This window comes from Petaurus breviceps, unplaced genomic scaffold (genome assembly GCF_028583685.1).
Source record: "Petaurus breviceps papuanus isolate PSGF00001 unplaced genomic scaffold, PetGlider_PUasm1.0 90804, whole genome shotgun sequence".
In the NCBI taxonomy this organism is placed as follows: domain Eukaryota; kingdom Metazoa; phylum Chordata; class Mammalia; order Diprotodontia; family Petauridae; genus Petaurus; species Petaurus breviceps.
In genome coordinates this window covers 20,332,027-20,342,122 of record NW_027187348.1, presented here as the reverse complement: position 1 = coordinate 20,342,122, position 10,096 = coordinate 20,332,027, and positions in this window count along the sequence as shown.

The window sequence follows — 10,096 nt, the reverse complement described above, 5'->3', positions numbered from 1 at the left end:
ATCTTTATGAGCCTTAGGCAGCTCCTTAGGTTTTATCTACTAAGTTTTGGTCCTGGCGGAGAGAGATAAAATCAGGACTCCTTCAAGTATTAGTAGATATCCGATTATTACAAAATTTAAATCTTTTCTCATTCCAGTGGTTCCCTATTATCTCTAGGGTCAAATATAACATCCTCTGGTTTTTAAATCCCTTTATAACCTAGCCCCTTCCTATCCTTACAGCCTTCTGCCACCTGACTCCTTTCTGAGAACTCAGTGATCCAGTAACAGGAGACCTCTTTCTGTTGTTCCTCAAATAAGATACTCCATTTCCTGCCTCTGGGTGTTTTCCCTGGCTGCCCTCCATGCCTGGAATACTTTACTTCCTCATCTTCACCTCCTAGTCTCCTAGGATTTCTTCAAATATCTACGAAGAAGCCTTTTTCCAGTCTTTCTTAATATCATGGCCTTCTCTATAAAGCTAATCCCCACCGATCCTGTATATATCTTGAGTCTACATAGTTGTTTGAATGCTGTCTTCTCCATTAGACTGGGAACCCCAGCAGAAAAGGAACTGTCTTTTACCTTTCTGTGTATTTTCAGTGCTTAGCGCAGTGCCTGACACATAGTAAGTGTTTAATAAATGCTAGCTGACTGACCTGTGTGCTTCTTCTTTTGAAAATTGTTCATATATTTTGACTACTTCTCTGTTGGAGTCTATATGGAGTCTACTTTTTATAAATATGTCTCAATTCCTTAAAGATTGCGGATGTCAGACTTCCCTCTGAAATGCTCATCACAGATGTTCTTTCATAACCTATTTCTTTTTACTTTATTCTGGATATAGAATATTTAAATATTTTATTTGTTGCTGCAGTTATCACTCATAATGTATCATTTCTGTGATAAACTAGGTTCTGACTTTAAGATGCAAATTAAAAATGAATTTCTGGAACACAGTCCATTTGGTAAGTTTGGAACATGGTCCTCTTATAAACTGGGGTTGCTTGTACATATGAATGGATGGATGGATTTGGAGTCCTAAGACCAGGTTAAAATTCAGCTTCTGTCCCTTGACACTTGTGTAACTTTGGGCAAGTTACTTAACATTTCTGGTCTTCAGTATCCTCATCTGTAAATAAAAGGCTTGGATTAGACTTCTCTGAGGTCCTTTCTAACTCTGTGAGTTTATGAAATCATGGAATGCTTATAGGTACAGGAGACCTCACAGATCATCTCATTCAAACTCTTCAAGTGACAGATGAGGAAAGTGATTCATCAAGTTCCTAAACTAGTTGGAATCAGATTCAATGTTAGAATCCAGACAGGTTTCCTGAATCTTAGTCTAGTACTTATATGATCATAAAGATTTTTTTGTTTTTGCTTTTCAGACTTGAGGTATTATCTCTTGAGACTAGAGGATCAATTGTTTGGATTTATTAACAAAGAAGACTAACACCAATATGTAGTAATGGTTTGGATTCTTCAGACTCTGACTTTCAGCCACCATTTCAGCCACAAGAGATTCACTTGTGATAGAGTGGCTAGGATACAGGTCAAATGGGAAAAGATGAGTGAATGCATTTTTGGATAAGTTATGAAAATTTAGAAAACTTTTTACTAACATTCTTGCAAATTATTTTGCTTATCTTATTTTTTCAATGAATTTTGAGATCTTATTCTGTAATTCTCTTGTGGTCGGTCTTTGTTTTTACTGTACCTGTCCCTAAAATGGAACTAATATAATGGAACCCTTGAGGCAATGCAGCCAGACTAGACCTGCTTTCACTGAGGAAGGGAGGTGGGGATATATAAACAGAATAGCTAGACTGTGACAGATAAGAAACTATCATACAACCACTTAATAGCAAAGGAATTTTTATCCTTGTATGCATGTATACACACCCTTGTATGTATCTTCACCTAGATTATTCTTGGCTGCCCTAGCCAAAGAAGCTGGAATTCACTTACCTTAGATTCCTGGATTTGTTCCTTTCCTCCTCCTAAGTATAAAAAATGTAAATCCCAACATTCAAGAATCCCTCAGGGCAGTCTGTAGCCTGGTCAGAGCCAAGCAGCTCCTGAACAGAACTCATATTCTACAGCACAGTAGATAGAATGCCAGCCCTGGAGACAGGAGGACCTGAGTTCAAATGTGGCCTCGGACACTAAATGTGTGACCCTGGGCAAGTCACATAACCATTTGCTTCAATTTCCTCATCTGTAAAGTGAGCTGGAGAAGGAAATAGCAAACCACCCTGGCATATGTCCTCTTCCCATATTTTGTTTTAACATCAATAAATTTTACATAGATGAGTTTCCTATAATCACCAGTTGTCTGTTCTTATAGGCCTCCTTTTTAGTCATGTCTTTGATCCCTTTAATGCTGAACCATAACAAGGGAATATCAACTGGGTCTTTGTTCCTAGAAGTTAATATGGAGGGAAGGGCTTAGTTTTCTCGGGGATGGGGGTAAAATGATTTACCTTGAAATAGTGAAGACATCTCTGAGGCTCATAATTCATTAGCCTCTGTGCTGGTTAAGGGATTGGGAGAGGCAGACCCCAATAAGCAGGACCACTGACTAACTGAGGATAAGGAGGTAGAGGAGAGACACAAAGATGATTTTCCCATGCAACCGCAGTGAAAGTGAGACCAACCTTTGTACATACCATTCTCCCCTCAGTCCCACTCTTCTGTGAGCTTCTCCTCCCCCAACAAGTTTTGCTCTGAGTGAAAACATTTTTCATTATGCTTCTTTTCTAAGATACCTTTCTTTCATCTCCACTGTGAAAAACAAGGGAGATCAGATAATATCCACATCTTTACAATGGGCAAGTTGCTATGGAATATGAGGAATTATTCCTTCAACAAATATTCAGCAAATAGTTGGTCACCCATTATGGGCAGAGTAGTGTGAAGGACACAGAGATGTGTGACACATGACTGCTCACTGGAAGATATCAATCATTCTGATGAGGTATGGGCTCAGGGAGCCCCCTCCAGCTCTCCTTGAGTCCTTGAGGTACAGGCCCTTGAACTCTGACTAAATCATCTCATTTGATGAGGCATTTGCATGAGGCAAGTCTGTTACCAGACTTCCCACCCTCTGTTACTAGACTTATTAGACTTCCCACCCTATTGATCCACCCTTGAACTGGCCTAGCCCACCATTGTTTGTGGTCTCCAGGTGGCCTCCAGCAGCCTCCCACCCTTAATCACTCATTGACCTCATTAACTCCTCCTGAAGACCCTCCCCAAACTCCTCCCCCAGACCACCCCTAGATTCCTTCCACAACCTTCTGTATATAACACCCCATCCTATCTTCATGTTTGTGAGAGCACCTGGAGAATGACCTAGCACAGACTTGTTGAGTCTAATACAAGCGAACTTTTAATAAACTTTACTTTTCTTTGGCTGAGAGAACACTTGAGTAAAATTCACTCTGCAGGACCCGGTGTGTTGGTATTTTGGGGTCTCCAGAGCAACCCTAACCCTCTTTATGGGTATCCTCTTCAAATCCACCAATCACTACATGTTTCAACACTTACTGAGGCACTGTGCTACTAGACACTTGGAGAAAATGAAAGTCATCACAGGGGCTCACCAACTGGTTGTTCATGAATTCACATATACAAATGAGAGGATAACACAAGGCAGTTTACAAGAGTTAAAACAGTGGTATTCATTCAGCAAATACTAATTGAGTACAACCTCTGTGTACAACTATGGGGATGCAAAAGGTATCAGACACAATCTTTTCTATATGGAGTTGTCTACAGTGTCAGTTGTCTACAGGTCAGAAGTGTCAGATATGAGGCAGGTCTTATGCAGCTGCAATTCTTCTGAATGCAGCCCAAACTAGGCTAAAATGTAATTGGGGAATATTTAACAACAAAAAAAATCAAAATGCAATAGAACATAGATAATGCCAATATATGCTTTTCTAAGTCAGCATGCAACTCTCAGGGATCGTTATATACAGTTTTAATGATTCCTTTTTCTACTTGAGTTCAACACCACTGCTCTAGGGATAGACTAGGCTTAGAAGGAGAAGGAACTAGGTGTGAGTAATAGCAGGAAAGAGCTTTACAGAGAAAATAGGATTTGAGCTGGTCTAGGATAATTACTATTTGGAAGGTCTGACATAATTCTGGCCTAATCAAGTGGCTCTAGTCCTTATTTTAAAGGGCTGAATTTCCTGATCCTTTTTCCAAAGAAAGGTTAGCTTTTCAACCTAAGCATCTACTAGTCCAGTAGGTTGTCTTAACCCTACTACCTTGAGACAAGTCACTTGGAAAAATACCATGATGGGATATGATATCAAGCCTATAATGTCCTTGAAACTAAGTCAGTCAACAATTGTGTAACAAGAAGAGAGAGTAATTCAATTCGAAGACTAAGCAAGGGGATACTTTTGATTCATATAAACATTGTGCTTGATCAAATACATCAAAATATTCTTCTGAGCTCTGCAGAGCAAATTGGCCCCATCCCAGTTTGGCATAGGGAAAGGTAATTGTGAAATAGATCTTAATTTTTTCTCTCTCTCGGCATTCTCGATAATTTGATGTTTGTATTTTGTGCACTCATAGTCTTAGGGAGCCAAATGTCTGATTTCTAGGGGAACTCCAAATGTAGATACTATCTAAGAGGTTTTGTTTTTTGCCATTTTAAAGTGGTTTTTGCCATTTTAAATTGGTTTAAATTGATTATTTCCATTTTAAAATGGTTTTGGTCAGTTTGATCTTTGCTGTTTTAAACTTGTTGTTGCCACTTTAAACTGGTTTTAAACTGGTTTCTGCCATTTTAAACTGTTTTTTTTTTTAACAGATTTTGTTTCTGGCCACTTAAAATTGGGTTTTAGCTGGTTTGAATTGGTTTTAGTCTGTTTAAACTGGTTTTGACTGGTCGGAACTAGTTTTCAATGTTTTCAAAGTTCCCATGCCAATCACACAGTGAGCAGCTCCTATACTTCCAGTCTGGGCAACATGTGGAAATCCAATCTTTTAAAAATAACAAATAATAATAGCTGGTATTCACATAGGTCTTTAATGTTTGGAAAACACTTCATAAATTATCTCTTTTGATTCCCACAAGAATTCTAAAAGGTTATATGGGTACTATTTCTCCTGTTTTATAGATGAAGAAATTGAGATTCATAGAGGTTAAATCACGTGCCTAGGATCCCATTTCCACCACTTCTCTACCTATCCAAGTCCTCTGCATTTTCAGTTGTGGAGTTCAAAATTGGATTCAGTCCACTAATAAGGAACTGGCTAGTGTAAAAGATGGCAGGAAGGTCCCTCTCTGGTTCCAAACCTTTAATTCAGTCAATAAATCAACTGACAAATATAAATTAAATGCCCCTCTTCTCCCCTCCACTAGAAATGAAAAAGTAACTTTTAATCTGAATTTAGTTGAAACTAAAAGACAGTGAAAAAAATTGTCTAAAACCAGGTATGTTATTTTATTAAGTCCTGCTAACCCTGTCTTAAAGCTAAAACAAGTTGGCTTTCACTTATAAAAATTGTAAAATTGCTAAATTATTTGAGATTATTGTTATAATGTTAAAACTTAAAACTGATCTCACAGAAGCTCTAAGGGTTGACACTCCCTACTCCCCTCCCTTAGGAAGATGGCCAAGGTTGCCTCCAATGTAGTGCTACAGGGGGTGACTAGAGTCCACATGTGCCAGCTGCCATATACTGGGATCCTAAAAATAAAATATGGGAACCCTGAAAAACATCCTGGCAAAAAAAAAATCAGTAGTGAAAATGAAGGACTTGCCACGAAGAAAGTGTGTGGCTTTCATCAGCCCAGAAGAATATCATAGAGTGGGCAGGTAGATCAGCCCTTTCTTTGGGGTCCCTATTGATTTCACCTTATTTGTAAACTTGCCAGATCCCCAGAAACCATCTGGTGGGCAAGGTCATCAGCCCCCCCCCAAAAAAACAAAAGGCTTATTTGGGTTACGGAATTCCTGAACAATGAACTTGGCTTACTAAGAAATGAAATATCTTATGTATGTAAGTCCTGGTAAACTTTTATTGCTTATTTTAGCTCCAGGAGAGTAACAAAAACAATTCTATCTAGCCCTAAGCTGTGATTGGTGAGACTTGTCATTTGAGGTAAAAACTGTTGGGACCACATTATTTTGAGTTTGAATTAAGATATAGTTGTCTGAATTAAATCAATATCTGAGAGAGATGCCACAATATACTCAGAGGGAATCCTGCTACAGGTGAAGGTTTGCTTTTGGGAAAAGCTGAGAGGACAATTTTAGTCTTAGTCTAGCCTCCTGACTCAGTTTCCCCATTGTCTTCCTTTGAAAAGGAATGTTTTTCACCTGGCTTTTCCAGTCTGGCTATGAGATGGATTTAGAGTGACTCTTATCTGAATTCAAACAGAGCTAAGGATGTTTTATCCTGTCATATCTAGCATGTCTCTGCTTTTTCCTTTTATGACAAATTTTTCTGATTAGAGCAAGTGGTCAGTAAAAGATAGTAAAAGTACAGTGCAGGTATGTGAAATTTTGCTATTCTCAATCTGAATCTGTAGTCATTCCATATCCCAAACAACTGGATAACTAAAAAACAACAGGCTTGTCATCTGCCTACCTTCATAGTCAAGTGAAAGGTTAAATCCCTGGAATAGAACATTTTTTTCTGAATGACATGGGAACAATTAGACAAAGGGAAAAGAAGTTTGTGAAACAAAAGTACAAACACAATGTTGATCATTATCCCATATACTAAGGCTGGGATACATCTGAGCTACTAAAGTATGTGTTAGATATGAGCTATTCAGCCTAAAATTATATTATTTTCTACAGCCTAAATAATCAAGTAAAAGAGTACTTGGCCCAGTCAACTGCCTGTTACTAGATATATCTGTCTTTCTCCTTATATCTTGGGCCCTGCATATTGAACTTGCCTGTCAGTTTTGTGTCTCTCAGATTACAGTCCAATTCACCTACAGTTGGCAGCAAGTAGTGGATACCAGTCCATACTCACCTACCATCCCCTGGATGTGATCTATGCTCGGTTCCTGTCAACTTCCTCCTAGGGACCCACTGAGACAGGGACAGCTCTATGCCCCTTGCCGGCCTGAAGAAGCCATACAAGCAGTGACCTCCATCCCTTTCCCTAAATGAATTTGGGTCCCAACTCTTTGAGGGGGGAATGATGGGATCCTAATAAAGCTGTCCCCAGCCCCAACATTCTAACTTCATTATAGGCCTGGCCCTACTGAGCAGCAGGCCCACTGCACCTACCTACCTCACCCCCCTCAATGTCCTAACTTCTTTGTATATGCCTCACTGCTCACTAGAATAACAGGTGTGTCCCTGAACTCTTAGTTCCCACAGAAACAACAGGTATGTCCATATGATGGAAACCTAGCTACTGCCTCTATCTGGTCACTGACCCCAGACCCTTTCCCACAAGAATAGATGTGCAATCACAATCACATCATCCATCTAGACCAAGACGGGACCATAATAGCTAGCCAGTTGGAGGGCAGAATGACCAGAATGTTTAACCAGCAAACCAGCAGACCCCTCCTCCATTACCTAATCCCTTAACAAACTTCTCCTGCCTTGTTAATATTAATGACATTCCTCTATTCTATGTAAATTTCTGTTGTGTAATTACATCTTTACCCTATAAAGATCCATCTTGCTTTCTCTAAAGTTGCTAGTTCCTCTTGGAACTTAGCCCATTTCATGAGAGATGTCAATCTCAATAAATGCCTATACTTGGATTAGAGGTGGTCTGATTCTGAATTCTTTGAGATGGTTCCACCACCACACATCATGAAACTGAAATAGTTTTGGGTGGGTAGAGCCCCACCTCAACAGTTTTTAGCATCCCTGGGTTTAAACCACAACATGTGTATATATACATATATATATATATATATATATATACATATATAATATATATACATACACACATATACAGTTATCCCTTCCATCTAATTACTTTTCCTTTCACAATTTCAATATATCACAGGTCAGCATATATAAATGGTGCCATCAAAACCAAATTGAAAAGCAAGGAAGAAGGGCGGCCAGGTGGTGCAGTGAATAGAGCACCAACCCTGGAGTCAGGAGGACTTGAGTTCAAATCCGGCCTCAGACACTTAACACAAAACCTAGCTGTGTGACCTTGGGCAAGTTACAAGTCACGTAACCCCAATTGCCCTCCAAAAAGCAAAAAAAAAGGAAGAAAAGCAAGGAAGGAATTGTTTTTCAGCTCTATGGATAAGGCAAGAACTTATAACCAAAGGATAGAGAAGATTTTGGAAGATAACATGGATAATTTTGATTACATAAAATTAGAAAAGTTTTTACACAAACAAAACCAATGCAGCTAAAATTAGAAGAAAAGCAGGAAACTGGGAGGAAAATCTTTGCAGCAGACTTCTTAAATAAAGGTCTAATTTCTAAGCCATATTGAGAACTGATTCAAATTTTTAAGAATAAGAGCCATTCCCCAAGTGTGAAAGGCTTAAAAGATTTGAACACACTACATTGTTTTTAGAAGAAAAATATCCAAGCTATCAAGAACCATATGAAAAATATGTACCAAATCACTAAAAATTAGAAAAGTGTAAATTAATGTAACTCTGAGGTTCTACCTCAAACCCATCAGATTGACAAACTTGACCAAAAGAGAAAATGACAAACTTTGGAAAGACCACAGGTACATCAATGTACCATCAACTTTGAAAGACTTAAAAATCCTGATCACCGTAATGACAAGCCACAATTCCAGAGGACCCATGATCAAACATGTTACCCAACTCCTGACGGAGAGATGAACCTCTTAGATTGAGATGTATTCTTGGGGACATGGTCAATGTGGGAATTTGTTATGCTTGATGCATATTTGTTGCAAGGGTTTTGTTTTTCTTCTTTTTTCTAGTTGGGGGGAGGTAGAAGGGAGAAAAAAATAGATTTTGTTTATTTAAAAAATTAAGTTTTTAAAAAGTACATGTGAAAGTAGAGGCTAAATTGTTTTCTATCTTCATATTCTCAGTATTATTCATGGAGGGTAATTAATAAGTATTTTTAATTGAATATATCTAGATTTATTTGGATAATACAGTCTCTAAATTGCTGTTTTATTTCTGACTTAGTAGTCCCTGAGAATCCTGATGCCTGTACTGTTCCTTTAAAAACAGAATTATAAAAATAAGTTTGTTGCATTGCTGACCCAGTATTTAGCTTGTGATTTTCTGTGCTTTCTAGGTATTTTGTTCTCCATATTCACATGGAGCCAGGCATCCTCTTCCTTTTCTCCCTGTCCCTTCCCCAACCTCCTCCCCCACCCCACCACCTTTAAGTTATTTTCCTTAAAGAACTTAAGTGCTCTTTGGAAGTTGGCCTCCCGGACCATCACTTATGTTCAGGCCAGAGTTGGAAAGTCCCACCTATTAGGGTCATATTGCAAATTGAAACTAATTAGGGGTGTGCACTCTCCTAGGGCTCTCTTTAAAAATAGGGGCAGAATTAGCTGGTTGTGTTCAGAATAGGGGAATGAACTTTTAAATAGCTCAAAGTTGGCTCCCAAGTACCCACCCATTGCCAGGGACTGGTTGCTCCCAATAGTCTCTGAGCTGACCTGAATTGGTTAATGTGAGCATTGAACAGACAGATTTCTTGGGAAGGCAGCCTCTCCAGCCAGGATGTCATTCATTCATGTTAAACAGATCAGATTTGTAAACTGGTTTAACTAGCTGGATCAGAAACCAGCCTCAGGGCAAGAGTTTCACAAGTGCAAATGAGCATTTGCAAAAATCCTGGGCAGAATGTAGAAATTACCAGCTTAGCCTAAACTACTTTTGGAGAACTAACTGATCTTTCTTCCTCCTCTCCCATAAATAATTGTTTAGGTAATTCAAGCTCTATAGTCTACCAGTAGAATTATGAAGGATTTTGTTCCAATCTGAACTCAGCCAAATTGCTTGACAGATGAGGTGTCTGACAGAAAAGGAAACTGAGTCATTAGAAGGTTAAAAATCTCTACTTGATTACTACTGCAGTCATTATTGAGCAAGATCAATGCTCCTGATGTAATTTCTTGGGCTTGGGTCAATAATCCTATGCTA